The sequence below is a fragment of the Microtus pennsylvanicus genome, chromosome 14 (genome assembly GCF_037038515.1).
Source record: "Microtus pennsylvanicus isolate mMicPen1 chromosome 14, mMicPen1.hap1, whole genome shotgun sequence".
Classification (NCBI taxonomy): Eukaryota; Metazoa; Chordata; class Mammalia; order Rodentia; family Cricetidae; genus Microtus; species Microtus pennsylvanicus.
The window spans coordinates 16,078,278-16,105,382 of record NC_134592.1 but is presented as its reverse complement, the minus strand read 5'-3'; the positions used below and the strand labels follow the sequence as shown (position 1 = coordinate 16,105,382).

Below are 27,105 nucleotides of genomic sequence, written 5' to 3'. Positions count from 1 at the left end.
TCTTGGATGGTGCTAGCTTAAGGGAATTGATACTGTTTATGTCAAGATTTGCGAAGAATACCACATCCATGAAGCCATCTAGGATCACCTGGGAGGCTCCAAACTTACTGTGCTTACTTGAGCCCCAGCGCCTGTCTCCCCAATCCACAGCTGTGTGCTCTGTGGCTCTGACCCGAAAGTTGCCTTTCTGTCCCCACACTCCAGGCATAGATCAATCTCCAGCATGCCGAGAGGGTTTCTGAACATTAGGATGAGTCTTTAAACCCCCCTCTCCATTAACCTCCCTTCAGAACCACAGGCTCGGCTTTGCTGTTGGCCCTTGCCCCTCAGCCTTGACCAATGCAGCCATGAAATTGAAAGCAAATTATAATTACTGGCTAGAGCCAAGACCACTGCTAGATCAGGCCTGCCCCTTCCATTCGCCTGTGAATTATTTGCAGTATTGCTCTGCCTCAGAGCTCTGCCCCCAAGCCCCCCCCTCCCCATCTCCCAGCTCTTCTGAGGACTTGCCCAGCGTATTTCATGCTTGAGTTGAGGGAAAAAACATCAGGCAAGACGGAAATATTCACAATGCCTGAGCAGTAATCAGAAATTCATTTCGCTCATGTTGATGGGTCCGTGTCTCTTTCGAGTCAAGCCAGAGTCATTAAACTGTTCGCTACAAACTAATTCTGGCGTATGTGCTGGAAACTCCACATAACGCTGGGTCTGGGACAGACAAAAGGGCAAGTGGCTCCAGGGGCCGCACGAGCACGGGGCTGTGGAGACTGTGAAGGCAATGATGTTGAAGGGTGAGAAGCATCTTTCTCTCACTTTGGTTTTTTTGTTTGTTTGTTTGTTTTTTGAGACAGGGTTTCTCTGTGTAACAGCCCTGGTTTTTCTGGAACTCACTCTGTAGACCAAGCTAGCCTCAGAGGTTCATGCGAGTGCTGGGATTAACGGCATGAACCAGTACCGCCTGGCTGAGAAGCATCTCTCATCATTTCCATATTCATCCATCCATCCATTCACACACTCACTCACTCATAGACACTGGGCCCTTCCCCTGTCAAGCACGTTGCTGGAATAGGAAAGGCTGCCGAGAGACATGCCTACTGCTCCCTTGACAGGGTCCCAGTCCAACAGGGAAGGCCGAGTGAGAGCTGAGGGACAAGTCACAGCACTGTACCGTGGTGGTTTGGGCCAGGAGGGAATGTCTTAGAAGACAGGAGACTTGCTTGTATTTTATAGGCAGTGTAGGCATGTGCGTGGGGTGAGGACCGGGGGGGGGGGGGCAGCACACATCTATTTCTGCAAGGCCTGGCTCCGATTGGCCACTCTCAGAGGACCTGAAGAAGCTGAGCTCCATGGACCTGACTGCTTGCATTTGAATCCTGGCTCTCACCTCTACTTGCTGTGTGATTTTCGACCCTGAGCCTCCGTTTCCCTGACTGGAATGCTTTGGGGTACAAATTATACCCAGGAAGTGAGGGGGTTCTGAGTGGTAAGAAGGTAGTCCATGAGATTTAGAACCCTGCCTAGCAGACAGTAGTCAGAGTCACTCAACCTAGAGCTCTGGACAGCTCTCTCCCTTGGGTCCTCAGGAAGAGCAATGGGCCCCTGTCTGGTGAGAATGAGCTAGCGATGCCACAAGGACCATATACTCTCCACCCTGGACTTCCATGTGCTTTTGAGCTTGATGTTCCAGTGCCTAGACCAGAAAGGGAAGGCGAGGAGGCCAGATGGCCAACCACTTTTGGAGGAGGAAAGCCTGCAGATGGGTCTCTTGACCCAAGTGGTTTGGAGCCTGCTTGCCCCCACAAGATGCTGGGCCCTGCCCCCACTTAAAGGAAAGTCACTAGGACGGTGACTGTCTGATTCCAAGACCCTACCTTAAGCAGTATGGCTGTTCCCCAGAGTGGCTTCACGCTTTCTGTCCCATAGATGTGTCTTGTCAGTGGAGGATGTTCCGGAGGAGAGCATGACCTAGGAGGGAAAGGGTAGCATGGGGTGTGGCAAGGCTTTCTGGAGTGGGGTTGTTCTGCCTCTGTAGCCTGGACTTGGCCTCCACTGTCGTCTCAGCTATGAAGCAGGATGAGGACAGATCAACTCTGACGACCCATATGGAAACAACTATAGGGAGAAAAATACTGGGTTCCTGTTCACCTTGGTGGGGGTCTGGGCAGGGTCAAAGAGCACAGCTGGAACTGCAGGGGTGGGGAGCAAAGGTGGTTCCCACGGCAGCACCAGGAAGCAGAGTGGTGGGCACACTGATCTCTGCTGACCTTCTCCCTTTCTGCCTTGCAGTCCCTCCAAACCCTCAGCCCACAGGAAGATGCCAACCACATCCAGGGTGACTGTAGCCCTGCGATGGGTCCTCTGTCGTAGCATGCTCCTAGACACACCTAGAGTGGACCACAACCTTCCAGATGGTTCTAAACTCAGTCAAGCTGATGGTGAGCATCAGCCTCACGCATACCTACCTCCCAAGGCTACTGTGCAGATTCTACCACACAGCAGAGGGCTCTTGACAGACCTTCAGCAGCTCCTGGAGAACACGGCTGCTGGGCCCCCAGCAGCATGCTGTTCTGAGGTCCGGCTGGGAGCAAACAGCTCAAGCCCCTGTCCTGGGAGAAGGGCTGACTTTTAGCCCTTTTTAGCCCAGGGTCAGTCCTAAAGGAGGAGTATGCTGGAAGTGCTCTAACCAAATGAGTATTTAAAGTCAACCCAGCTCTTCTGTCACGCCAAAGGTCAGTTAAGCCTGCACATGCCAGAGCAGACCAGAGGCCACAGTGTGAGCCATCCTGCTGAGAGATTTTGTGTGGTATGGGCAGTCATCTGTTTCTGTAGAAAGGAGACCGTCTGAGCAGAACTTGGTACCTGGGGGATGACTGGGGCGTGAACTGTGACCTCACAGTAGTGACATTTGAGGTTAGGAAGAGGCTCCTATGACTGTGAAAGTGTGCCCCTAAGGTGGCTGTCAACCCCGTCACTCCTGAATCCCAAGCAGGGAGCCCACTGTCACCATTTGGCTCCCGTGGACACTATTCACCAAGCGTCCACCCTCTAGTGAGAGGAAGAAGTGGCACAGAGGGGTTGGGTAGCAGGATGTGTGGTGGGGTGTTCTGTCCCCAGAGAGGAGTTGTGTTTCGCTTGTTGTTTATCTTGTTGTTTTTATTACTGTTGTGACTTGGAATTAGCAGCCAAATGTGGTGAGCAGTCATACAGATTTAACTCCTGTTCCAATGTAAGATATACGTGACATACTACTTCCTTTACCAGGGTAGCAAGCACGGTCACTACATGGGGCAGCCATTGCTCCACCCCATTCCAGAACTCTTGCATCTTCTCAGACACAGCCCCTGCCACCAGCTCCTCACTCCTCTGCCCCGTGGACCCATCAACAACCATTCCCATTTGCTGGGTCTGTGATTTTGAATGCCCCAAGCACCTCATGAAGATGAACTCGGGCATTTCCTGCCCTGTCATAACTAGTTTAATTCACGTAGCACAGTGGCTTCACGGTTCATCCACGCTGAACCCAGCCTCAGGTCCCCTCTCCTTTTTTAGGGCCGAATAGTATTCTTTTCTTTGCACACAGCACATTTTATCATCTTTCACTGATGTTTGAGTATGTTCGTGTGTGAATTTCTGTTCAAGTGCTGCTTCCAGTCCTTCAGGGTCTACACTCGGGAGTGGAATTGCTGCTGGACGGAGTGGTGATTCTTTATTGCTTGGTTTTTAACTGTTTGTGTGCCATGCAACAGGAAGAGTGGAACACGGGAGACTGCAGCAAAGGTGAAAAGGGGGGGGGAGAGCGCGATTCCATCAGCCCTGCTCTTTGCCTCAGTGGATACGTGGTGTCCACACCATATTCTCCCTAGGCTCCTTTTCTGTTTCCTGGGTGAAGTGATGCTGCCCAGCACGGCAGCCGCAGTCCTTCAGCATCTCAGCACAGTCAGGGTTGACATCCCTTATGCAACATTCCAGGCCCAGGCCCTGGCTGGTGGACCAGTTTCCTATAGTCCCTCAAGGACCCCTACCTGCTGTGACTCAGCCTCCTTTGGTAGGGTAAATGTATATGCAGCACGGCTGGTATCTGGAAGACACATGTCCCTAAACTAGTGAGAGCAGGCCGTCTGTCCCCAGAGACCAGGAGAAGAGCCTGAGAAATGTGCAGCCTTTTCTCGCTCTTTTCTCGGGAGCAAACTGTTGTCTCTTGCCTGCCTCTTTCCTGTGACCACGCCCCTCCCTCCTGTCATGGCTCACCATACACAGGCAATGGTTGCTGATATGTGAGTAACTGAGGCTTCCTGACACCTCTTCCAGATCGTGGCTGAGCTGGGATCTGATTGAGACCTGACTCCCAGACTCCCCCTCATCCTCCAAAAAACTGTTATCGGGATGAATGGTGCTGGGCCCTAATGGTTGTGCAGCCCAAGCTAACATGGCCCCTGGAATCCACCCAGCTTCTCTGGCATCCCTTGTGGCTTGGCCCATCTTCCTCCGCTCCCTGTAGCTCCTGCCTTCGTATTAAGACAGAGTTGACTACACAGAAAGTGAAGTGGGATGATGATGTGGCTCTGGACACTGCGCGACTCGGGGATAAAGCTACATCCCTTCACCTTCTTCCCACAATCTCCTTCCTTGCTCCATCCCCCAAAGCATAACCTCCCATCCTCACCCAAATCCCAGGACTCCTCTGCTCATTAGCCACTGTCACTTCCTGTGCCTTCCCTGGGCTCCTGAACTTTGCTGCTCAAATCTTTGTTGGCCCTTGGGCTTCCTCGTTCCCTGGGAGTCAAATTCCCAAGCACCCCCATCCACTTGTTTTCTTCCGGTTGTTTGGTTTCATAGCTGGTGCCTTTCTGTTTTTTGGTCTGATGCCAGCAAGTCCCTTTGGTGGAGCAGGGTGTCTTTCTTCTCACATATGTTGGCGGGAACCCCATAACATAGGATCCCTCTCTTCCCTTGTCTCAGGCTGCCCTGCTCCTCTGGACCTGTCTTCCCAACCTGCATTGTCCCTGCTGTGCCCAGGCCAGTGTGTCCTCTCCTGGGTTGTCCCTATCACTGTCCTCTTCCTCACAGCTGGGGCTGAGAGTTTCCTCCTGGTCACAAACAGAATACCCACATCACCACACTGGGCGGGCCTGACCACCTGGTGTGTGTCCCGGGCACAGAGGGATCAGCTGCTGACAGCCAGCACCTGATGTCCTCACCTCCTCAGTGTCTCATGAGAGAGGCTCAGAAACACTTCTCGCTACTTCTGCCCCGCTTCCAGCCTCTCCTAACAGAAGATCTGCCTCTAACCTTTTGACTTCTCCGCTTTAAGATATAACATGAACCTGATTGGAATGGTTTCTAGAACTTTGTTTCGTTATAGCCTTTGGTGTGAGATGAGAACAAACAATCACACTCTGTGTCTTTGCTGTTCCCCAGCCCCTCCAGACTGTCCTTTCGGCCCCTTTACTCCTTACCTCACCCACACCAGCAGCTTTTAACCCAAATAGTCTGGAAGTATTATGGTTCTAACTTCAGGAGCCACAGGGGGGATGTGGCCAGGATGAGGTGATGCTACCCTGTGTGGCAGGCGCTCATAGTTCAGCATCTCTGTAGTATTTCAAACTGGGTTCCTGGAGGTGGAATACCCTCCTATGGTTACTAAGGACCCAGGCTCCTTCCCTCTTGTGGCTCAGCCTTTTTGGTGGAATAAGCATCTTGCTGTCTGGCTGGTGGATCTGGAGGGTACATGTCCCTGCAATGGAGAGAAGAGGGTATCTAGCCCTATGCACCAGCAGTAAGAAAAATGTACCCGAGAGAATGAAGCTTGGCATCAATGCTGTGGGCCAAGAGAACTGCAGCAGGCACTGGAGGGCAGCTGAGTGTGTCTGACACATTTGGGAATGGAGTGGAAAGTGGAAGCGTTGCCATGTGACTCAGAGTCTGCCCTGGCACCCCCTGCTTGTTACCACTGGAAAGGGAACCCCAGGAAAAGAGAGCCTCAGTCTCCTGGCTGCTGCCCATGCCCATGCCCCTGTCGTGGGTGCCCCAAACAGTACGTAGTATATGGCATGAGTCATGCTGTACCCATCCCTAGCAAGAACTTTGTGCCCACTCTGCTGCAGTGTGACTCTGCCACTTTGTCACATCTGGGCGTGTGACTCCTGATCAGTAGGATGTGACAGAAAGGGCCATGTGCGTCCTGGAGACTCTGTTCGCGGCTTCCATCTGTCTCCTAGGACTCACAGCAGTGCAGGTGACAGAGTCAGTGTTCCAGCCGACTGTCAGTACTGGCCGTGTGTGTCCCACGCCGAGTCAGACCTTCAGGTGGCAGAGACCTCAACACCATCCCACTGTCATGGCTGAGACCCCCCAGGTGCAGATGGTATCGCCTCAGCTCTGTGTTCTCAGCCACCTGCTCTAGCAACAGGAGGACCCTGTGGCTCCTTCCTCAGTCAGCTCCTTTCCCTTCCCTATCCCATCATCTTGCTCCCTTCCTTTTAATGGCATCAGCGACTCAAGCAGGAAGTCTTCCAGAGATAATGCAGTTGCCATAGTTAAAGTTTGTATTGCTGTGAAGAGACACCATGACCACGGCAACTCTTACAAAGAAAACATTTAATTGGGGTTGGCTCGCTTACAGTTTTAGAGGTTCAGCCTCTAAAGGTTATCTTCGAGGCAGGGGCATGGCTGCAGGCAGGCAAATGTGATGCTGGAGCCGAGAGTGCTACATCTTGCAGGTAACAGGAAGTCAACTGACTGTCACACCAAGGGAAGCTTGAGCGAAAGAGACCTCAAAGTCTGCTCCCTCTGCCCAGTGACACATTTCCTCCAGCAGGCCACACCTCCTAAAAGGACCATTCCCTTTGGGGGCCATATTCTTCCAAACCACCACCGTGGACTTTCCAGACTCAAAAGCCCATGTGAAGAAAAGGAATGTGTCGAACTGGCAAACATATCTAATAGCTGATGATACATGGGTAACGTAGAGCAAGGGAAAGATGTGAGCCCTGAGCTGGGTCAGCCTGGCGTCGTTTTAGCCTGCTGTAGTCTCATAAGGCAAACCTTGCCTCATGAAGACTAGGACTGTGGTTGCTACAAGACAGACTGCTCATGTCTGGGTGGTGTGGGCAGATTTGCTCAGCAGCTGTCATCATCGCCAGGACTCGTAGCAGCAATGTAATCCAGCGTACTCATAGCCAGTATTTCCTTCCACATCCTTCCATAGCCTCGGATAGGAGCTAGTCACCTAGATGCCCTGGTTTGGTTTAAATGTTGGTGTCGTCCTCATCAAAATTCTGGTGTTGATATTTAATCTCTGTACTAAGACGGTGGGGCCTTTGGGGACATGGGCGACCAGCATCAGGCTTGAGGGAATCCTGTTTGCCTGTCAGGTAAGGACACATCAAAGAGCTGTCACCGATGAGGATGCTAGCACCTTGATCCTGAGCTTCTGATCCCCCAGAACAGTAAATTCCCGTTGCTTTTAAGCTGTTCAGTGTGAGCGTCTGAGGTTCCATCCCAGGCAAGGGACAGCAAAGCCTTCGGTGGTGTGCGGAGGAGGTGTTGAAGCGTGGAGGAGGTGAAAACTATCGGCCAGGGCTCTCTCTCCTTGCCAGTCATATGTGGACTCCAAAGTAGCAGTAGCGGTACCTCGTCTGAGGTTTCTGAAGGACAGTTGCTAACTGGAGGTTCTGGAAGGTTCTGTCATTGTCTGGCTAATAATCAACTGTCTCCTCATGGACTACACAGGGAGTATGATCAGCGGGCACTGCCATCTGAAGGCCACACAGTCCCACATGGAAAGAAAGAGCCCCGTTGTGTCCAGGTCCATGCAGGAAGCCAAGCTCTACACAGAGATCACGCTATGATGACCCCTAAAGTTTTCTTCTTAGTCTGTATTTGTCACATTCTTTAAATAGGGGGGGTTTCTTGGTTTGCAGAAAAAAAAACATATCCATTTTTATTATTATTTTTTAAATGTGTATATGTAAGAGAGAGTGGGAGATGCCTCTGGAGGTCAGAAGGCAACTTTTTGGGACTCACCATTCTCCTTTTATTGTGTGGGTCCTGGAGATTGGCTTCAGGTTGTCAGCCTTGGTCTTTACCCACTGAGATATCTCATTGGCCCCAAGATATCTGTTTTATAAAATAAAATTAATGCGTTTCTAGGGCAGGGTTCCTTAGGAAGTCTGGATCACCCTGCTGTGGACACGTCCAAGGTCTGTCTGCATGTGTGAGGATGAAGAGTTGAACTCCCTGGTCTGGGGGCGTGTACTTTGCTCTGTGAGGGCCTAGTCACTGACTGTCTTGCAATGGCTCTCCTCTTCTGTGGTTGCCTCTCCTCCTCCCCAGTCTTAAGTAAAACACTGTTAGCATCATTTCTGGCTTCCTTTGGTGACAACCTGTTTGTAGCCTGGGATGAAATCAGCTGCATATGCATATCTTGGTTATCAGTTGCTAAAGATTAGACTGAGGAGCTGAGATGGCTCAAAGGGTAGAGTGTTGGGGCTAGCACGAGGACCTGAGCTCAAATCTCCAGCACCCACATAAAAAACTGGGCGTGGTCATGCTCGTGGCCGTAACCCTGGCACTGCGAGGGCAGAGACAGTAGGATTGCTGGAGCTTCCTGCCTGCCCGCCTAACTCTAGGTCCAGTGAGAGCCTCTGCCTCAAAGGAATAAGGAGGAAAGTCATAGAGCAGGACACCTGACATCATCCTGTGGCCTTTGTGTGCAGTTGCACACCCATGTGCACATATACCACAACACACACACACACACACACACACACGTGCACACATGCTTGAGCTTCATTGCCTTTATGGCCCTTTGCTGTGGTACTTCACAGTTTGTTCTCAGCTGCTTGTCGTTGGACCTGGTGTGAAAGGCACCAGGGTAGATGACTGAGGTTGTATTTGGAAGGCGGAGGTGTCTATTCTGAGACTCCCACAGCACAGGCGCCGCCTTCTGTGCCCAGCACCTGCTGTTCCCGCCTGGCTCCCGCCTGAGTCACTGTGCTGTGGCCATCTGTGACTAATTGAACCATCACGGCCTGGAGTTATTTGGGTTTGTGTCTTTGGCTTGAAAATGAATCTGTAATGAGCCAAGAGTAGCTTCCGTCACTCTCTTGCCTACTGGTGATGAGGGAAGAGCTTTTGCCTGGGAGAAGCTGGCCAAAGCTGTGGAGCCTGGGCCCCCTCTAGGCTAACATCACTTGAATTTTCTTTATATTTTGGACTGGGAAGGATCAAACGCAAGGTCTTACGAGTGTTAAGGCAATGCTCTGTCACGGGGTTCTCCCACAGCTCCCAAAGGGGGTGTATTTATTTATGTGTTTACTTGCTTGCTTTTGATCCTGGCTTTTGTTACGTGGCCCAGGCTTGCCTTGAACACCTGGGTTCGAGCCCTGGGCTCAGGCAGTTCTCCTGCCTCCACCTCCAGAGTGGTCGTGATTATTGGTGTGCATTGTGTTCCCATTCCAAGGAGGATTAGATTGACAGACCCAGAAGTGGCAAGTAAGCAAGCATGAGGGTCAGAGAAGAGAAAGTAGGGTGAGGGAGAGGGCAGTAAGGCTTGAGGGAGGGGTACTTTGAGAGCAATAGCGGGGCCCACGTTTGAAGCAGTGACGATGGTCGGTAAGAGTACCGTTTGGAGCCACCTAGAGCTGACATGCTGGGATCCAATAAAGGTAACATAAGACCTCACCTGTGCAGAGGTCGTTCCTACCAATACCAAAATTCTCATTCTAAACATTGGTGCGCTAACACACTTGTATTTCAGACCTGTAGGATATGTGGAATTTGTCTCCCAATAGGCCCTGACCCCTCGGCACCCTCTCTGAGATCAAGCCATAAAAACCAAACTGAGTAATGGATGGATGCCAGGTGCCCATCATCTCAGGAAGACACATCCCAGTTCTCCATATATTCCTTGGTCCACTCAGGTCAGCATCCAAAATTGGGCACCAGGGTTGCCAAATCTGTTGGAAGCCAATGGTCACAAGGCTGGTTTGGTCCTGAAGGGATGCTGTCATCTCAGGTCAGTAGAATCCACAAAGGGCCTCTGAGGAAGAGCATGGCCCAACCACATCAGACCTAAGAGAGGAGAGACTGGAATCTGCTTACAGCTGGAGTGGGCATCACTGGGGACTGCCAGAGATGTGGTCACCTAGGAATGGCTTTGGAGAGAAGATGTATAGGAGGACTGGATGTGAAAAGAAGTCTCAGAGCTGGGAGCTCAGTAAACAAGGCCCTGGGCTTGGATCCTCAGCACAGAAGGGAAAAAGAAAATAAGTAAATAGAGATAAAGGTAGAAAGACAGACAGACAAACAGACAGACAGACAGAATAAAAGAAAGGGCTAGCATCCCAAAATCTATTCTCATGAGCATCTCCTTTCTGAAGTTGCCAGAGTCCTACTGCAAGGTGGGCTAGCCTCTGCCCTGTGCTCTAAGGACCAGCAGCCTGCTTCTCCATCCCGGGTCCTCACAACTGTCCCACCTGCTGTGGTAAAACCCTTCCCACTGCTTCCCCATGGGGAGTGGCTTGCCTGGCAACCTTACGGTGTTTGAGGTTGATCACATATACAGCTTCCGGGGGCCTCCAGCAAGATTTAGGGTCTTACTAACTATCTCAACAACCCAAGCATGTGGAACATCACCCGGAAAGCCCTGCCAACCAACTGAAACGTCCCCTGACTGAAGGGTGGCTCCGAACAGCTGTGGGGTTCTCTAGACCCAGGTGCCACAAAAGGATTCATAATTTCATGGTCGCTGGGTCAGTCACAAGTGTCATCCTGTGGGGCTGAATTGCTGTCTCCTTGTTCTGCCAGCTGGATATCACCTCACACTCAGCACTTAGAAGGTGGGAGGAGGTATTTCCCATCCACCATGACATGTACAGACAGGTCAGGCCAGCAGCCCTCGGTCAGCTTTTCCCACACCCAGCAATGGGGCAAGGAATGTGTCCAGAGGGTTAGGAAAAGACCATTGGGTTTTTAGAGACTTTATGGAGAATGTTGCTTTACAGTCACTTTCTGTGTATGGTGAGCTACCTGAGGAAGGACGTATGCCGCTGTGGGTGACAGTCAGTTGACTTTCTGCTGCCTTCTAGTCAAGATGTAGCCGCACCACGCCGTCATGTTTCCCTCATGATGATAATGGACTGAACCTCTGAAACTGTAAGCAAGGCCCCTCAATTAAACATTTCCCTCGTAAGAGCTGCTGCAGTCATGGTGTCTCTTCATGAAATAAAACTCTAACGAAGACACACACCGTCACATTTTAAATTTGGTGCTGCCCATGTTTTGGGGGCAGCTGCTCTATTGCTCATGCAATCTGGACGCTTCCTGAGCTCCTTATGCCAGCCTTTAGGGCAGGAATTTAGCTGGCCACCAAGGCCGTGAGCATGGAGGAAAGGCTCCCACACTCCTCGGGGGACTGGAGGCTCTGGAAGGAAGAGTTCTCGTGGACTGGAGAATTGCAACAGAGAGAGCCAAATTTGTTTGCTGAGAAAGTGGACAGAGAAGAAGCAGTGAACCGTCTTCAGTGAGCGTGACCAGGAAAGAGAAGCTGCCTGGATGGAGATGTCCCTGGGGAGGAGTGGGTGGCAGGTGGGACATGAGCTTCAGCGGAGTACCACCGTGTCTGTCACCATCTCAGACCATAGTGGAGACAGGAAGAGCGAGTGCACACTGATGTGTGCCGCTGGCCATTGTCCCTGTCACAACCCTAGAGGGTACCGTGCAAATGGCAAACATAGCTTATTTTTCTCTGTGTAATAACAGTATTCTGGCAGATGGAAGCAGATGCCTTGAGGGAAATTTTTCTGACTATGTCCCCCCCGCTTTGGGCTAGTATTGCTGACATGTAGAAACAGGGAAATAATGACAAGACAACAGTACAGTGACTTCAGTAGGTTTGCATCCAAAGCTGAGAGGAACTTAGAAGCACCATCCACGTGCCTAAGAGAGTTGTGGAGAGCTCCTTAAAGAGCCACCCTCATTGGGAAGAGCATTCCCCCACACAGAGGGTCAGCTCCTTGTAATAGTAAATCCAGACTGCCTGAGTTCAAATCCCAACTACGCTGCTTACTGTGTGACTTGGGCAAGTTATCTAACCTTTCGGCGTTCTACCTGAGTTCCTGTTCTTTTTGTAATACCCCCAAGGTGGGCGTGCCCAGTCAGGTAAGTGGCCCTGTAGGAAGGAAGTCTAGAGAACAGGAGAGTCCTATAGAACAGTACTCTCCCTCCTCTTCCCTACAAGGTTCCGGTTTCTCCCCGAGGTCAAATGCATTCAGAACAATCTGTTGTTTCTCCCTGAACACTAATGCTTATGGGAAAAGAGAAACACAGAGGGCACACAGTCACAAGGTTACTTACTGCCCAGTTTCCTGGCTGGTGCGCTGATAAGTGATGGAAGACATGGCCTTTGGAACCTTCCAGAACTTTATCAAGTGCTGACTGCAGTCCCCGCGTGACTCATGGAGTAAAGATGAGCAGTGTTTGTGTTTACAGGAACAAGCGAGCTGTTTGTCTCAAACGCCGTGTGGTGTGTGAGTCCTACGGAGCTGTGAACCCTGGATTCATGTTGTTACCACCTTTGGTCCCCAAGTGGGTTATTATTATTGTCATTATTATTATTATCATCATTTATTTTGAGACATGGTTTCACATAGCCATACTGGTGTTAGATTCCCTGTAGCTAAGGATGACCCTGAATTCTGATCCCCCTACCTCCCATTCCTCCGTGCTGGGATGACAGCCTGCACCACCATGCCTGGTTCATACCATGCTGGGAATTGAACCCAGAGCTTCATGAATACCAAGCAAGTATTCTGCCAACTGAGCTACATTCCCCAGATCCCAAAGTGAGTTAGCTGAGCATCCGCTCCTCCCCTCTACCTTTTCTGGGTCTGCATTCTTGGCGACCACCGGAGAGGAAGCTCTAGCCTTTCAGAAATCACTCCAGGGTCCCTTGCTGCCATCAGAACTGTGGTGGGCAGTGCAGGTGGACCAACAAGCCATTTCAGACCTGTAGAAAATAGTGTGAGGTCACAGCCGTGGTGGCTGAAAAACCCAGAGGTTACCATGCAACCTCACAGTCTGGGTGCCTGACTGTAGCCTTGACAGAGATGCAGGGACCCGGGCTCCTGCCCTGAAGCTCCACTAGCTTCCGGAATGGCTTTCAAGGAGAAGTAGAGCAGAGCTGAGGAGATGCCGCTGCTGCATATTTGGGGACAGAAGTGACTTGCGGATGCAGATCAAGGATGCCTGCTTCCAGGCAGCACTTCTGCCTCGGGACACAGGGCCTTTGGCAGTAATTATCCTACCCTGCAGCCTCATCCTACCCCAGGATGAGGTACCTTGCCCCACACAGGTATTAGTCCTCTGTCACCAATTTCAGATGCTGTTAGGGCCGCTTTTCACCAGACTGTGAGGTGACATATGTTTGCTTTTCTCTTTTACATTTCTCTAATCTCCTCTCTATCAATCCTGTGGTATGTATTTGGCTGATGGTGTTACTCCCTGGGAAAAAAATTGCTGCATTTTAAAAAGAAAACATTTGAACCAACCACTCTAGTTCAAGCACCACTAGAAAGAGGGAGTAGGTGCCCTTGTTCCTGTACGTGACCCCGGAAGAGACAGGCTACACAGCAGTAACAGGGCTGATGGTCTGGGTAAAAGCCCCAACTTGACCGCTTGCTGTGGGACTTTGGCCAACTTATCTAACTTCTCTGTGGCCCTTCATTCAGCTATTGTAGAGGTTTCTGCAACCTCCCAGGATGGTGTGCGCAGGGCCAAGCAGACTAAATTGGTGGAGTAGCCCTCCGCCCAGAGGCCATAGTCCCTCTGGAGAGAGATAGGGCATGTGACAGAGCAGATTCAAGTGCTGCTGGCATTCACAGCAGGGTGTTGTGAACGAGTGGCAGAGCCTCCCTTTGACCTATGGTTGGAGTGACAAGAAGGTGTCTCTGACCTTGCCACTGCGCATGAAGGATGGCAACATCAGGGTGTGTGTGTGTGTGTGTGTGTGTGTGTGTTTGTGTGTGTGCGCGTGCGCGCGCGCGCACGCACGCGCACCCACAGGGGAATGAGTCAGGATGGAAATACAAAGCAATGAAGGTGACTAAATTGACCTGGGACTTGGACTCTTGTGCTGGGACTATGGTTAATGCAGTCTTCTGGGGACATCTTTAAGGAAGTGCCTCGCCCGTGTGGACTTGGCCATCCCAGAATAGCAAGTGACCTGCACCCCTGGGCTGGAAACTATAGAGCAGTTGCTGTAAGCCCAGGAGCGGATTCTCCAGAGCCCACGGAGCATAGAAACTTCTATTTCAAGATTGGAGCCACAAGGGGGGTGGGGTCAAAGATAGAGAAGCCGATGGCTGGGAGCTATCCCCTCCACATAGAGTGGCACAGACCAGTCACGGAACCTTCCCAGCCTCTCTTCTCACTCACAGATTGGGGCTGGTGGGCTCTTCCCCAGATGGAAGATAAAGAGGCAGAGTTAAAAGTGGCTTCCTTCTTTTCTTCTCTGGATTTGAGTGTGTGTTACCTCATCGCTTGTTCCAAAGTGGACACTGTATGTTGCCCATAAGAGAGTTTCCCTGGGGAAACTGAGTCATGAAGGTTTATTTCTGTGCCTTCCACCTCTTACCCACCAGGGAATGCAGGGAGCTTGTAGCCCGGTGTCTGTGAAGTCTGAGCTACTGTTGTCAACATTCCAACCGTCCTGGACCGGAGCTCTCTGTGAAACCGCCGAGGTCTGAAGAGGAGGCCACGTGTAGGTGGTTCTTGGTATGCTCTGTGGGCAGATATGGGCCAGGCTTCCTGCCAGAGCCACGAGAGTTCAGCTATAGGTCTTCTGAGAGCTTTCTATTGGACTGATTGTGGCTCGGTAGTAGAGGGCAGGACATGTACAGGACCCTAGGTTCCTCATTAGCACCATAATCCTAAATATAAGAAAGATTTCCTACCTGGCCAAAGAAGTCTCCCTTCATGGCTGAAGGTGATTGATTATTCAAGATGGTGCTGATAAGGTGCTGAGCCAAAGGTGGTTGAGAACTCAGCATTAAACAGAAGACGCCTCACTCCCTCCAAGATTCAGGAAACATCAAGGAACAGGGGGCTGTGAAACGTTGTTTTAGGTGTAGCCTGGCTTTGTCACTCACAAACTCACAGCAGCCATGGTTGCCCACGTAGGGCCTGCTCAAGACTGAGTTATAGAACAGTCATTGTTGTGGGAGGGGCAAACAGAATGCGCTATTGCAGGATGACAATCACAGAAAGTGTAGTTAGCATGTTGCCATCTGAGCGTACAGTGTCACGTGTCCAGGCCAAGTAACAAATGCCGCCATCCGCAGAGCACCTAGTTCCCATAGTCGCTGTACCCTCCCCCAAATAACCCCATCTTTCTTCTGAAAACGGGCCGGGGATCCTTTTAGAAGGACACCTTTTTAAGGTAAATACTCCCCTGGCACCAAGAGAGACTGTCATGGCCCCACTGTTCTTGTTCAGAGTTGTGAAAGTGGAGTCCCTCACCCAGGACCAGGACCCTTGCTTCACCTCCCATGTGCCTCAGCCCCCCATCCCTCAGTCTAAAAGGTGGGTACCAATACCACTCCTGTTGTACAAATAGGGGATGCTCACCCCTGGGGGAAAGTGGAGGGTGCCACCAACCTGGAGGTGTTGAGACAAGCCGAGTGACCAAGGTCACTGCCACCTCCACAGCTAGATTCCCAACAGAAATTCTCCCTCAGTGCCTGAGCACTCCTGTGCTGTGCCCCGGGAGAGTGCTTGTGCAGTCTCTGTGCATTTGTGCTAGCTTTCCCAAAGGTGGGCGCTCTATATCAAAGCTTCCTCCACCCCGCCTTGGCAGCCCTGCCCAGTGTTCTGCATCCTGCTGGCCGCCTAACTGACCAACCTCTCTGTTCACATCCTTGGAGTTCATGACTGAGACCCCCACTCTGTCTCCCCAGCATCTCTCCATACTCTCTACCAGCCTAGCACCCTCAAAATAGGTCAGAAAGGGAAACAAGAGCTTTCTTTATTTGTCCATACTGCTGCTAGGAACAGGCATGAGTGATGCCCCAGTCCTTCCCTTCTTTCAGAGTAGAGTAGTGCCTCCATCCTTTGGTTAGGCACTTACCCTAAAGTCCCCATAGCTGGCACCAGTCCCACTAGCTGCTACCTCCCAGCTGAGCCTGTCCTTGGGGCATGAGACAGTTCTAGATCCCAGCGGCTCATGTTGCCTGAATCCATGTCTGCTGAGAACCCCACACTGCCTCCTGAAGGACCCCTCCAGAGGGCGTCCCTCGCTCAGTATGCATCTCGGGATGTCCTTGTTCATTGTTCATTTACCACATCCTATAAAAGCCTGGTTCAGCCTCCTCCTGTGGCCTCGTGTCTTGTTACAGTCACCATTAGCCACACATCTGCCTCTGCCTTCCCAGCAGACTGCACAGAGATCCCAAGCCAACCTTGCGTCCGTAACAGCCCTCAGCACAGAGCTTCCTGGGAGTTCAGCCTGCACTGTACTTGTGTCGCGGGATAGCAGTGAGGCTCTGGCTTCTGAGAGTTTTCTGCTCCCAGGACCAGCATGCTGGCTGTACACTGTCAGAGAACCACAGGGGGCAGAATGAAAGGATTAAGGGAGGATGAACAGGAACATGTTGTCATTCTACACTGTTCAAAGGGAGCTCACTCACACAGACTGAAGATGTGCCTGCCATGAAAGATGGGGCTTTAGGTTGATTTAACTAGATGTTAAGAAATGGATCAGAGATGTGCGAAGTCACGGAGCATTCTTGTGTATTCCTAGCTTCCCAGGTAGGTGGAGGACCCCTCCAGGAGTGGAGAGCATGCATTCTATGTTCTGACATTATATAGAGTGGTCAGTAAATTGTCATGGAGATGGGACAAGTCGGGCATTAATAAGAAGACAGAGTGAGGCCAGCATCCGCATTCAGTGTGAGAAGAAGGCAGCCACATTCCAATTTGTTTGGATTCTGGGACAGGTTTTCTCGGCCAGCCATTGCTGGCATCTGGAGCTAAGAAACTCCTGATGAATTTAAATAGGATTTTTAGCAGTGTTCCTGATCTACCTCCCTCCTCTCCCTCCCTCCTACCCCCCTCTCTGGGTAGGCAGGTCAGAGGTTGGCATCAGATAACTTCCTCAACTGCTCTCCACACCTGGAATTCACCATTGGCTAGCCTGGCTGGCCGCCCAGCTCCAGGGAGTCTCCTGTCTGTCTTCCCCAGCACCCAGCTTTTCCATGGCTGCAGGTCCTAAGTCAGGCTCTCATGATCGTGCAGCAAGTGCCTCACTCACAGAGCCATCTCCACAGCCCTGATGCTGTTGACTTAGTGTTTCTCATCATCTTTGCACACTGACTTTTCCTTCCAGCATGTGTATTCGGGTGGGAGGAAGGACCTGATTGAGGCATGGCTGACCTCTGGTAGGGAAGCCGATCATGGCCTCTTCCTCGATGAGCAGCTCTGAGTGGACCTGGCTTTTCAGAACCTTGCTGGAGAGAGGCCACAGTGGTACCTTCCCATCATCACCTTATGCAAGGGGAATCTGGAGTAGTACCTATTTGTTGTATAAAGGCCGCTTGTGGGCTGGAGAAATGGCTCAGTGGTTAAGAGCACTGACTGCTCTTTCAGAGGACCTGAGTTCAATTCCCAGCACCCACATGGCAGCTCATAACTGTCTGAAAATCCAGTTCCAGGGGATCTGACACCTTCACACCAATGCACATAAAATAAAGATAAATAAATCATTAAAAAATTTTAAAAAAAGGCTGCTTGTTCATTCCCAGCTGCCCAGACTCAAAATAACCACCCAGAAACTGTAGTAATTAAGTCACTGTTTGGCTTATTTGCCCTAGCTTCTTATTGGCTAGCTCTTATATATTAGATTAACCCATTTCTATTAATCTGTGTATCGCCGTGTAGCTGTGGCTTACCAGTACGGTTCTGTCCAGTGTCTGTCTCTGGTGGGGCTACATGGCATCTCCTGACTCCACCTTCTTTCTCCCAGCATTCAGTTTAGTTTTTCCCACCTAGCTCTATTCTACCCTATCACAAACCAAGACAGGTTCTTTATTCATTAACCAATAAAAGCAACACATATACAGAAGGGCCTCCCACATCACCTATTCATCATAATCTTATGTGCTGTTTCACCTCATAGTCATTTCCCCAAGTTGGTAGCTTTGGAACTGGGGGTCTTGGTGGCAAGTCCTCTGTCAGCTCCTCCTTGGAGACAGGTGGGTCATATTCTGCATCCTGGCCCTGAATGTATTTTACCTTCTGAGTTTGTTGAATGTTTGTTTTTGGAAATTTAATGTCTTTGCCTTTTGTTCCATGCCCCGGGGAGAGACGACATGAAGAATGCATATGCTTTTCATTCTAAACCTAAAACAGCGTAAAGGCAGAAGTATCTACAATCTTTGCTGGGCCAGAAAGGTACGCTGTGCCCATGTGCATGGCAGGCTGAAGGAAGCGTATAGCTGGCGACTTTTCACATCGTCATCTTTGACAGTTAACGTTCTTGACTGTTTGGAATAGACAGGAGATGACTGTAGGCTTGATGAAGAATTCATAGTATTGAACAGGAAAGAGTAAGAGAGAGGCACCAGGGAAGCAAAGAGGTGGCTCCCAGTCCAGAGCAGCTTTCTGCTGCTGCTCCATGGGAGGGAGAAGAATGAACTTTACCTGGGCAGACATGTACTGAGACAGCTCGCAGATCACTGCATGCTCTCGAGGCCAGCTCTGGGTAACAGCACTAGCTGAGCTCTCCTGACAGACTCCTAGCTGCCTAGCTTCTGTGATCTTGTTGACATGTTTGAAGGGAGGTGATGGTCCCAAAAGACATCTGAAGGAAGAGAAGGCCACTAAAGCGGCCGGGTGACCCAGTATGGCTCATCTTGAATTCTGCTCAGTGGTTCTGTAAAGCCTGCTCGTTATGAGCTGAGAGCCTCCGCCAGCTTGACAATGCCTGTAGGGAAAGCAGAACTAAACCATCTCCTTTATGCTTGTGAAAGACAAGCCGGGAATAAAACTTAGACCCTAGCGTCTCTCTTGGAAATGCTCTTTACAATTAGACCCAAAGATGAAAATCAGCCCCAAGCCTAGAGAAGGCATCACACAGACGTTTTTTGTTCTTCTGAGATTGTAGCGGTTGGCTGCCCAAATCCTGATGTCGTTTGAATGTTTGTGACATGCCTACTGTGCACCGTTCTACTTGGAAATTGTAGAGCCTGTCAGTGTCTTCTCTCTGTGACCTTGCTTCATGCTCTTTGGTGAACCCCAGGGGGTAAATGGCCTCACTGGAAATATTCTCAAGGACCGTGTGTCTGCCAGCCAGTGCTCAGTCAGACCCTCTCTGCTCCAGGCAAGCAACTCTGCACAGGGGCAGTGTGTTCTATCCTTTCCAGAAAGGTCTCAGCAGACTTCCCAAATCTGCCAAGAGAAATCTGCCCCTCTATTTCAGTTAAGTCCCGGCTAGAGACTTCTTGCCTTGAGTATACTCCTGAGAGGAGCAGGAAGGTAGGGACTTGGTGTAGGAGGCAGGCTCGAATCAAGGACGATGATGCTATGCAATCAGGTAAACCATAGGGACTGAGAGTGTGAAGGATGGGCAGCCTTGGCTCACAACAGCGGCAGGCGAGTCTCTCCAAGAACTCTCATACGTTTGCCCTCCACTAGCCTGATTGCCCAGTCCTGGCTTATTTGAGGTCACGGTGGTTCCTCATGCCTTACATCCCAGTCCAAGCCTGGTCCAGAATAATGCCAGCTTCTCCAGAGAAATGGAGCCAATAGATCTCTCTCTCTCTCTCTCTCTCTCTCTCTCTCTCTCTCTCTCTCTCTCTCTCACACACACACACACACACACACACAGAGAGAGAGAGAGAGAGAGAGAGAGACTGTATCTCTTCATGCAGCTATAACTCCATCAATCCTTGTAAGATGGCATTTGTATATAGTGTATTTATCAGTTTTCCATCACTATAACAAGCTACCTGAGGCAAGTGATCAATAGAGGAAAGGTTCAACTTTGTCGCCATATGACTTTGGAGGCCCTGGCCCAAATCCAGCTGGTTTGAGCCTCTGTGAAGATGACCCATGATAACAAGAGCCATTGTTAGAGGGAATGGCCCTACACATATGGCAGGAAGCAAGAGAAGGAGAGCAGGAGATCTGGCTCCCACGACCTCCTTTTGAAGGCGTACCCCAGTTACCTGGAGGCTTCCCTCTGGGAATTTCCCTTCAAAAATCCATATCACCTCCCAATTACATGATCCAGGAGGCCAATTCTTTAACACATGAATCTGTGGGGGACACTCATCCAAATCACAGCCGTGTGTGTGTGTGTGTGTGTGTGTGTGTGTGTGCGCGCGCGCGCGCGCGCGTGCATGCGGGCATGCACACAGTATATTTAAATCATTGGCTTATAGGCTCATCATGACTGGCAGGCAGTAGAGAAGTCACAGGCAGTAGCTGGGGTGCTGTCTTCAGTCAGATAGTCTTCTCCCCGAAGTCTTAGCTTTGCTGTGAAGTCTTCAACTAACTTGAGTGGAGTTGAATTCACACCCAAAGTTCTGGGAATAATCTTGTTGACTTAAACTCAGCAGATGGTAACTGTTAGCTGCATTTATACAACAAGCTCACAGCGAAGCCTAGATTTGCATATGATTAAATAGCTGGTTCTGACAGGCTGGTCAAGTTGGCACGTACAACTCACATTGCAACCAGCTCTCAGCTTCCTCCCCTGAAGACCAGAGCCTGTGAGGGGACAAGAGATCCAGTCTTCATTGTTCCTCCCTGTCAGAGGGAGCCTGAACCATCACTCCTCACACCCAGACTGGGGAGCCCCTGAACCCCAGAACCCACATTTCCATAACCATCTTCCACTAACTGAGACTGGACCCTGGGTCCCTGAGAATCACAGAGATTCTTCATGGCTGATCAGCCTAAGGCAGTTTGAACTTTCTCAGCTAATTGGGCTGATTTTCACTCCAGCTCAACATCCTCTGAAAGAGTAGTGCACCCCACAAAAGATATCAGCCAAATAGGGACGCCTTAGAGGGGGACACTATGGCCTCACTAGATAACAACTATGACTCAAGAAAGTGCCCACAGATCATAGGATATGAAAGACCTGTGTGTGTCCCAACACTTGGGAAGCTCAGGCACGAGGATTGCCTTGAGTTCAAGGCTGGCCTGGGTTGTATAGCAAGTCCCGAGACCTAGACTATAGAACCTAACCACAACCAAAGGCTATTGCCGTGGTCCAGCGCTTGTTCACACAGGTGCTCTGGGTACTCATGTTCTGTGAACAGGGTTAAGAGGGTCAACAGATATGTATACAATGTACGGTGACTTGTTTTCTAAAGCAACCACATCATAGTCCTAACCCATATGACTGTGCAGTTGCTTGGAAACAGGAACTTTTTAATCAGTCAAAGTGAGGTCATGCTGTGTAAAGGTGGGGCCCAAAGCCAGTGCCTGGTATCCCTTTGAGAAAGCTATTTGGAGACCCAGCAAGAGGAGACTGTTGAATAAAGACAGAAGCTGGCAGAGGAGTGACGTGTCTAGTAGCCAGGAAATGCCAAGGACCTTGGCCACTTCACTACCAGGTGCTGAAAGAGACCTGGAACATCTGCTCCTGGAGGCTGCCATGGGAACCAGTCTACACCCGGTCATATTGCTTGTTTTTCATGTTGTTATGACAAAATATCCAGCAAAAGCCACTTACAGGGATACAGGTTTCCTTTAGCTCACAACTGTGAGGTTACTGTCCACCGTGATAGTGGAGTCACCACGGTCCGAGTGTGCCTGGTCACATCCTCAGCTAGGAAGCAGAAAGAGATGCTGGAGCTCAGCTCACTTTCTCCTCTTTATTCAGCTGGGGACCCCGGCCTGTGAATTGGTTTTCCCCCCACATTTAGGATGGGTCTCCTACCTCAGTTAACTCAACCTACAGACCCCACCACACCTGTGCCCAGGCTTGTCTCCAATGCCATTGTCGAGCTGGTCAGGTCAACAGAATTAACCATAACTCAGTCTTGCCAGCTCCTAGATTCTGGATTCTTGGAAGTGTGATGGATCTTACCTGAGACTGGTCTCAGCATCGGAGCCTCCTAGTGTCTCCTGAGGCTTCGGCAGCTGACTTCTGACCAGTGGAGGTTCGTCCATCTTCAGGAAGCAGTGCCTGTGGTGACCCTGTCCATCACGCTCACATCTCCCCGTGGGATGGGTCCCAGGGATTTAGGTGTGTAGCACTTTGCTTCCTTTCACAGTCTTAGGAAACTCTGCTGGTGACACCCTGCCCCGAGTGTCCAGATCATGCTGAGTTTGGCTCTGAGTGGCAGGAACACATCACGACCCACAGCTGAGGCAGCTCCCTCTCAGGCGAGTCCAGCCTGGGGACTTTCCACAGCCCGCTGCCATCTGGCCCTCGCCAGACAATGAATAATTGTTTCTGCTGGTGCAAAGACAGTTCCAGTTAACACACGGCCCGGATTCCACTCAGGCAGCCACCTCTGCCAGTCAAGAATGGGTAGGGAATGTGTGAGGCCTGGCCCCAGAACATTGAGTTCTGTCGTCACCGATGATGACAGAGGCAGCTTAGGTGACACCTTCAGTCCTGATATCTGGAAGACACAATCAATGCACATTAACAAGAACTTACCTGAGACTGGTCCCAGCGTCAGAGCCTCCCTAGTGACCTCTGAGGCTTCTGTTGTTGACTTCTGACCAATGGAGGTATATCCATCTTCAGGAAGCAGCATCTGTGATGACCGTGTCCATCAAGGTCACATCTATCCATACATGATGTGTGTCCTGTGCACATGTGGGAACTGGGTGCTGGTTACCTGTTTGTCCTCGTCATGAGCAATATCACACCTGGAAACCTGTACGCTGTCAATAGTGGTATGCTTCTACTTACTGGGCTGTGGTATAGACAGCTCTGACTCTTTAAGGTTTTGTGTGTGATGCGGTGTGGTGTGTGTGTGTGTGTGTGTGTGTGTGTGTGTGTGTGTATGTGTAGCTGGGACTCAAATCCAGGGCCTTGTTCACACTAGGCAAGCACTCTACCACTGAGACACATCTATAGCCCCCTACGAAGTATAACTTTTATACAATAAAATGCAGCCTTTCAAATGCACTGATTGCGTTTTGACACATGTTCTTAACGGGATAACTACCGCTCTAGTTGCAACCTGGAGTATCTTATTATTCCAGAAATTTCCTTGTTATCTTTTTGCCTCCGGTTCCCCCTTCACCTGAGCATTCTGATTCCCCTGTTTTGACAGTTCTTGGGCCTCTTGGTGTGGGAAGGACTACACTGTGCCTTCCAGCACTGGCTTCGTTTATACATTGTTGTACTTTTTAGTGAACACGCAATGTAAGAGGTCATCTTACGGCATATTCATATGTCCTTAGGTTTGACTTTTAGTACCCTGCCCCCTGGCCTCCCTGTTTTCACTCCCAGGTTGCTTTGCCCTGGCATCCTGCGCTGTTCCCTCCCACTGTGCTGTCATATAGATTCTAGCACTTCCCTTGCCTGCTTTCTTGAAGCCTTTTGCTCTCTTTTTCAGGGCCACATGCATCACCTTTCCCCTTGAGTCTTTTTTATGAACCATAGTAAGTTGGCTTAATGTTTACAATGAAAGCATTGCGGGAGGAGGGGGGAGCCATGGAGAATCCTTTCTGTGCTGTGCCTACCTGAGTCTCTTTGGGTCATCTCCAGATCTTTGCATGGGCTTCTTCATTCACAGCTGTAAACAAACCACGTATGACTTGCGTGTTGCTCTTTAGAATCTGTAGCAGCAGTCTTTTCACAGCCAGCCATCTCTGGCGCTTCTTGTTCAAGGCATGCGAATGCCCAAGGAGCAGAGAGAGGAAAACGTCACGATAGCTTGACCGTGATCGTCTTCCCGGAGAGCTGGTGGCTCCCACTGTCTTATGGTTAGCAGTACCAAGCGTCCTTGTGTATGGCTCCCAAACCCCCACTTGAAATACGATTCTTAGAACAAACACCAAATGAAGAGTTGTTGGAGCAAGAGGGGAGCAATGCTACGTGGTTCTTGCCGTACAGTCCAGTCTGTTGACAGATTGCCCTTCAGAGCATGGAGCTGATGGCGATATTTCACAAGTTCCTAAAGCGGCTGGGATGTCAGGCAGAAACGGCCATTTGTCAGCTTTCTGCTGCTGTAACGAAATACCTGAGGGGATGCTCTTATAGAGAGGGGAAGTTAATTTTGTCTATATGCAATTGGCCCTGTTGCTTTGGAGCTTGAGGAGGGGCAGTACCTTGTGGGAATGAAGGCCTGGTTGAGCAAGCCTGCTCACCTCAGGGACAGAGAAGAAAGGTAGAGGCATGTCCTATGGCCCCTCCAGGGCACAGCCTCACTGGCTTAAAACCTCCCAGTGTGTGCTACGTTTTCAAGTCAGTGCCCCCTCCCGACAGCACCGCGCTTCTCCGTCCATCCCATCCTGTGTCGTCTCCCAGCCCCTCCACTTATTACTCATCCCCTCTCCCACATCCTTGTGGACCCCTTCCTCTCCTGCAGTCCAGATATTTCCCTCTTTAGCCACATCTTTCCCCCAGCTTCCAGATACTAGGGAAAACATGTGGCAGATGGTTTTTGAGTCTAACTTATTTCAGATATAATTGTAATGTATAATTTGGTTACTACCCATTTTTCTGCAAACACATGCTTTGTTTTATGATGGGGTAGAACTCCACTATGTCCATGTGAGGCACATTTTCTTTATCTGCTCATCCTCTCTGCACCTAGGCTGCTTCCATAATTTGGCTGTTGTGAACAGTGCAAGAGGCACAGGTGTCTCTCTAGGAAGCTGAGTCTATAGTGGCTTTGGTTCTTTGGGGCATATACCAACTATGACTTGACTGGATCACACACAGAGTTAAAAGTCAGCCCACAGAATGGAAGACAATTTTTGTTGATATTCATCTGGCAGGGGATTACTATCTAAAATATGGGAAGAAATCAACAAATTAACCAACAAAAGAGTAAATGATACAATCAGTAAGTGAACAGTAGAATTCCAAAGAATGAAATTATGTCATCTCGTGGCCATCAAAAGAGAAGAGGGAGGGAATGAAATCCCACAATCCCCTTCGAGGGCATGTTCTTGACAACCAAAGAATTTCCCACTAGAGCTTCCTTTAAAGCCCCCATGACCTCTTGATGGGACTAAGCCTTTAGCACATGAACCTTCAGAGGACACTCAAGGTCCAAGCTGCAGCAACTGGACGTGAGTTGGGGCTAGTGGCCACTGAGACTGAGCTCCAGGCACGAGGGCTGATGGCTACAAAACCATCGTCCAGGGACTTCGGGTCAGATGCACTGGCCTGTCTGGGCTCCCCGCAGTCTGTGCTCCGACTCTTAAAGTTCTGTCACTAACTGATTGGGTTACTGAGTGAAACAGCTGACCTCTCTGGATGCTAACATTCCCTCTAAGGTTGGGGGCTGATGAGATGAGACCAACAAGGGGTACTTAGCATCTTTGGAGCTTCACAGGGTGACCCAGAGTCCACAGCTCTTTTGACCCCTGTGAGCCTTCGTTCCTTTCTGGGTGGGAAAACAACAAAAACGTAGTAGCTGAGCAGCATCAGGTATAAAATTGCATGATTCCAGGAGGGACAATCCTATTGCTGAGGTTTTCAGTCATATTTTATTTTTGCTAGTGCATAATCTATTTTAGCAATGTAAAAAGACAGGATTTCAAGCTCCTTTTCATGCTGTCTGAAGGCAACACCTTCATCTGATTATGTTTACTCCTGTTTGAGACAGGAAACAGTGGTATAAGACCCTAACATGTGAACTATTGCCCATGAAAGGCATGAGATTTTCAGCAAGGTTATTTTAAACCGACAAATTGGGGGTGGGGGAATCTTGATTTCTTGGCTTTTGACTCGCGGCGCCTGAGTGGTTTCTAAAACACATACCTTATGTAAGTTGAAATAATGGAAATTTGAAGCTATTTAAATGACTTCCCAGCCTCCCAGTCTCCTTTTCATAGTTTCATAATAAACGTCATGGCTTAGAACATGGGGTTATTTTTACCAGAAAGCAAAGAAAATGGCATGTTTGGAGCCAGTTTCTTTAAAAAAAAATTCACTTCACAGTTTACATTCCCTAAAGAGAATCAACTAATTGAAAGGTTTGGGAAAGATTTGCATCCAATAGAAAGCACAGCAGCTCTGTGTGCTTTTTGTCCTGTGCAGTGGCCAAGACCCTAGTGCCAGGGATGCAGGGATGCCAGGCAGGCCAGACTCACAAAGCCTTCAGTTACCCTTCAGTAAGGTAAGAGGCTAAAGGCACCTCCTGAACTCTGGCCTGGTAGCACGTTGTGCCAGGACCTGGTGGCATGAGTCTAGCCAGCGTGGCTGGAGATGAGCACGCACCTTGGCGTGATCCGGGCTATATAGGCAGGCAGGGCCGGACAGTACCGATCTCGGAAGGTCTGGACCAGCTTCGGTGTTTGTCTGCTGTGGATGTCAAGAAGCTGCTGAATAGGAACACACAGGAGGCTCTCTAGAAGATGAGGGTGGTGGCCCAGCAGGACACGCTGCAGGAGGTGGAGATAAAAAGGTGAATGGATTCAAGAATGGTTTGAAAAATGAGCTTTCCCAGTCCCTGTCTCAGCTTTCGGGGATTCTGGCGGTATAAGTCAGCTTAGTATAAGATATAGAAACCACGTTAAATATTTTACACAGAAAAATAATTTAATATAGGGTATCAGGTACTCAGAAAAGTAGAGGAACAGCTGAGAAAGAGGTACCATGGGCTAAATGTTTGGGTCACTCCTGAACTCATATGAGAAATCTTAGCTGGGTGTGGTGATATATACCCATAATCCTAGCACTCGGGAAACAGGCAGGACTCACAAGTTTGAGGCTAGCCTGACTTATGCAATGATATTCCCTCTGAGAAAAAGAATTGCAAAGAATCTTAACCCCCAGCTATAAGTGATAGTGTTAAAAGGTAAATTCTGGGAGTTGGCTGGGTGATGAAGACTCTGCCTCACCACTGGGGCTAGTTAACATCCCTTAAAAACAAAGCTCTGGCAAACCTGGTAGTACAGGGT

The 27,105-nt window shown here is 50.0% G+C and overlaps 1 protein-coding gene and 1 long non-coding RNA gene across 6 annotated transcripts in view; one reads left to right on the top strand and one right to left on the bottom strand.

The window, feature by feature from the left end:
- Slc24a4 (solute carrier family 24 member 4) overlaps positions 1–27,105 on the top strand; it is a 143,312-nt gene that overhangs the window by 52,688 nt on the left and 63,519 nt on the right. The gene's annotated exons all lie outside the window — the stretch shown is intronic.
- The window catches only part of LOC142835291 (uncharacterized), a 50,796-nt gene continuing 39,634 nt past the window's right edge, over positions 15,944–27,105 (bottom strand). Inside the window, exons 1-5 of one of the 4 annotated variants that reach the window (XR_012907777.1) lie at positions 26,423–26,702; positions 23,713–24,155; positions 22,097–22,637; positions 18,697–18,979; positions 15,944–16,590 (exon numbers count right to left, since the gene is read on the bottom strand). This is a non-coding gene — a long non-coding RNA (uncharacterized LOC142835291). Of the gene's footprint in view, positions 16,591–18,696; positions 18,980–22,096; positions 22,638–23,712; positions 26,703–27,105 lie in introns of those variants that run through there. The other 3 variants (XR_012907776.1, XR_012907775.1, XR_012907778.1) reach the window with 3 other exon arrangements.